The sequence below is a fragment of the Tupaia chinensis genome, unplaced genomic scaffold (assembly GCF_000334495.1).
Source record: "Tupaia chinensis unplaced genomic scaffold, TupChi_1.0 Scaffold000248_1, whole genome shotgun sequence".
NCBI lineage: Eukaryota > Metazoa > Chordata > Mammalia > Scandentia > Tupaiidae > Tupaia > Tupaia belangeri.
The window spans coordinates 5,248,040-5,252,140 of NW_006159726.1; the positions used below are offsets into that span (position 1 = coordinate 5,248,040).

The following is a 4,101-nucleotide window of genomic DNA, read 5'->3' on the forward strand; positions in this document are numbered from 1 at the left end:
CACCAGGTCTGGGACTTGAACCGTGGTTGACTATGTGGGAGTCCAGCAATGTAACCATTATGCCATCTGCTGGTCCCTACAATATGGTTTTCAAAGCATACATTCAGTATGTGATTACCAAATCAAGGATATTGTATACATTCTTTTCTTTTTATTTTATTTTTTATTTATTATCATCTTAATTTTGTTTATATTACATTGAATTGCATATAACTTTACAGTGTATTACATTGCTTTTGCAAAAGGGAATGCCATGCATGTCAGTCAGTACAGAGACATTAAACTCCCCGCTTCAACATTCAATATCTTTTCATTGTTTTTTCCAATCATTATTAGGTTTTTCTATACATTATATTTACACAATGACTGATTTGACCTTTCCAAGAACAGTTGCCGAGGAGGAAGGAAAAGCAACCTGTAATAGTTTCTGGGGCCCATACTGCCTCCTCAGGTCAGCTGTCCCCTCACAGAGCAATGAACTATAAAGTAGGTGTCTTCTTCCCATTCCCACTTGTTATGTTTTAGCTTGAAATATTTCTAAAAATATGGAATGTGTCACGAATCTGCATGTCATCCTTGCGCAGGGGCCATGCAAATCTCTGTAGCGTTCCAATTTTAGTGTATGTGCTGCTGAAGCGAGCACCTCCACTCTTCTCTGGGGGTTGTAGGCATGTATGCACATGCACCCAGAGTGTTTTTCAAGCTGCTGGGTCCAGGACTCAAACTATGCAGTTGGCCCTGTGGGATCCAGGCACTTTAACCACCATGCCACCTGGATGACTCCTTATTTTATTTTATATATTCATGATAGAGCACATGTCTGCACACGTAAGAGAGAGAGAAAGAGAGAGAGAGAGAGAAAGGAGCACCCTCCACCCCTCCACAGAGTCTGGTCACGCTGTGATCCTCTCCCTCCAGTCCTCGAGCCCATTGGATCTTGGGCATTTGTGCATGTGCCTGACACATTGCAGGCCAACCGGGCCGGCGATTCGAACCGTGGTTGCCATGTAGGATCTAGTTTCTCCTGAGCAGTGCATTACCGCTGTGCCTTGGAACCAGGCCATGTTTTGGGAGGAGTTTTTAATTTACAAATTACTTTTCTTTCATAGTTAGAGGGATATTCAAATTCCTTTTTTTTTTTTTTTTGAGAGGTTTTTGCTATAGGGCGCATGCGCTCGCCAGACAGAGAGAGATAGACAGAGAGACAGAAAGTGAGAAATTACCCCCCAGGGGGGATGGCCACACCGCAGTCCCTTCTCCTCCATTCTCCTCTCAGGATCTTGGGCACACACGTACACGTGCCTGGTGTGAGTTTAAGCCACCGGGTCTGGGACGCGAACTGTGGTCGACTACATGGGGGTCCAGTGACATAGCCATTACGCTAACTGCTGGTCTTTCAAATTCCCTTTCATATTGGGTGACTCGTAGTCTGTGTCTTTTGGAAATCTCTAAGTTACTTCGTTTGCCAGTTTGAGTGAAGCGGAGAAGTCTTATCTCTGCTCGTCTGTTTATCCTCCTCCCAGTTCTAATATAATTGTCTTCGACGTTTCCTCTAGAGACATTTCAAGCCATACCAGACAGTATCACAATTTTTCTTCAAGTGTCAAGCATAATGTATAAAAAAACCCAAGAGGATGAGGACGGTCTATTGTATTTACCATCCCTCCCCCCCCCCCCCCGTCGTTTTTTTTTTTGGGATCTTGGGCATGCACGCACACGCGCCCGGCGTGAGTTTTAAGCTACTGGGTCCGGGACGCGAACCGCGGTCAACTACGTGGGAGTCCAGCGACACAGCCATTACGCTAACTGCTGGTCCCACCAAGGTTCCTTCTTGTATCTTTTATCATTTACTTTCTGCTAGTAAACTTCCTTGGCCATTATTTAGAATAGATCTGTGGGCCACAAGCTCTCTTAGTTTCTCTATACCTGAGAATGTCTTGGTTTCTCTTTCATTCCCAAAGGATAGTTTCAGTCTGGGTTGACAGTTCTTTTCTTTCTTTTTTTTTTTTTAATTATTTTATTCAACTTTATTTATCCATTTTTTATTTATTTAATTTGACCAGAGAGGGACAGAGAGAATGAGAGAGAGAGAGGGAAAGTGAGAAAGCAAGCTGCCACGTCTGGGACTCAAACCATGGTCAGTCATGCGGGAGTTCAACATCCTTAACCACCATGCCACCTGCCAGCCCCAGACAATTCTTTTCTTTTAGTACTTGAGAGATATTGTGCCACTTTCCTCTAGTCTCTGTTCCTGATGAGAAATTCTGTTATTTATCTGTTCATTTTTTTTAAAGATTTTTGCCAGAGTCCGTGCACTCACTGGAAAGAGAGAGAGACAGTGAGAAGGAAAGTGAGAAATCAGTCCCCTCCTCCCAGGGGGGTGGGGCGGGGAATGGCCACACCACAATCCCTTCTCCTGGGATTGCTGGAACCACACTCACACACACCCGGTATGATTTTCAAGCTGCCAGGACTCAAACTGTGGTTATCCATCTGGGAGTCCAGGACCTTAACTATAATGCCACTGGCTGGCCCCAAGAAATCCTGTTATTAAATTGTTTTTTCTTTTGTCGTAAAGTGTCATTTTTCTCCTGATGCTTTCAAGATTTTTTTTTCTTTGCCTTTAGTTTTTAGAAATTTGATTGTATGTGTCTTGGTTTTAATTTCTTTGGGATTATCATGTTTGGGGTTCATTCAGCCTCTTAAGTCTAAAGGTTTATGTCTTTTGTCCAATATGGAACATTTTCAGCCATTATTTCTTTGAATATTTTCTCAACTTTGCGTTCTCTGTCCTTTTCTTTCTTTTTCTTTCTTTTTGTTGTTGTTGTTGTTGTTGTTGGAGAGGGTTTTTCTTGCTATAGGGCACATGCGCTCAGCAGAAAGACAGAGAGAGACAGAAAGACAGAAAGCGAGAAATCACCCCCCAGGGGGGATGACCACGCCGCAATCCCTTCTCCTCCATTCTCCTCTCGGGATCTTGGGCACGCACGCACACACGCACATGGGCTCGGCATGAGTTTAAGCCACTGGGCCCAGGACTCGAACCACAGTCGACTACATGGGAGTTCAGCAACATAGCCATTATGCTAACTGCTGGTCCCTCTCTGTCCTTTTCTTTAGGGACTTCAGTGATACCAATGCTGGATCTTTTGTTAAAGTTCTTCTTGTCTCTGAGGTTCTGTGTATTTATTGTTGGCTTTAATTTTTGTTTTGTTTTGTTTTGCTAGAAGGTGAGTGTGATTGCCAGAGAGAGACAGAGAGACAGAGAGAGAAGGATGGGGAGAAAGCACCCCCAATGGTGAGTGGTCATGCTGCAATCCCTTCTCCTCCACCTCTCCCTCCGTTTGGGATTTTGGACATGAATGTGCACACGCCTGGCATGTTTCTCGAGCTGCCAGTTCCAGGATTCAAACTATGCCTGAGCCACAGAGCCAGCCCTATTTTGCTTTTTCAGTCTACTTTCTCTCTGTTGTTCAGGTTGGGTATTTTTTTTTTTTTCTGGGAAAGATGTTTATTTATTTCTTCCATGACCAAAGAGAGACAGAGAGCAAGACAGATTGGCAGAAGGACAGGCATCCCAACAGGGTCTTCACACCACAATCCACCCCTAGCTTCAGCCAGCCCTGGCATGTTTATGGAGGTCTCCGGAGGTGAACCTTTCTGTGTGGGTCAGCCTTGCGCAGCACTGAGTTAACCACTGTCCAGCCCCAGAAGTTAATGATTGCATATAAACAAATTAGAATAATATCCGGCACGGAATTCAACATTAATTCATCATCTCACCTCCTAGGTTGGGTAATTCCTATTATCTCTCTACCAGCTCACTGATTTTTTCCCCCGTCTTCTTCATTTTGCTATTGAGCCTACCCATTGAGCTTTGTATTTCGGTTATTATATTGTTTTAAGTCTAAAATTCCCATTTGATTCTTCTTTGTATCTTCCATTTCTTTGTTGATTCTATTTGTCATTTGTATCCAGCCTGTTTGTAATTGCTCATTGAATTATGTTTATGATGATTGTTCTAAAATCTTTGTCAGATAATTTTTTTAAAGATTGTTCTAAAGTCTTTGTCAGATAATTTTTTTTTTTTTTTTTTTTTTT

General features: G+C 43.0%; 1 non-coding gene across 1 annotated transcript; it reads right to left on the reverse strand.

Annotated features, from left to right (window-relative positions):
• Positions 1–539: 539 nt before the first annotated feature.
• Positions 540–643, reverse strand: LOC114007868 (U6 spliceosomal RNA). Its single transcript, XR_003549451.1, has one exon. It is a non-coding gene; the product is annotated as a U6 spliceosomal RNA (small nuclear RNA).
• Positions 644–4,101: the final 3,458 nt, after the last annotated feature.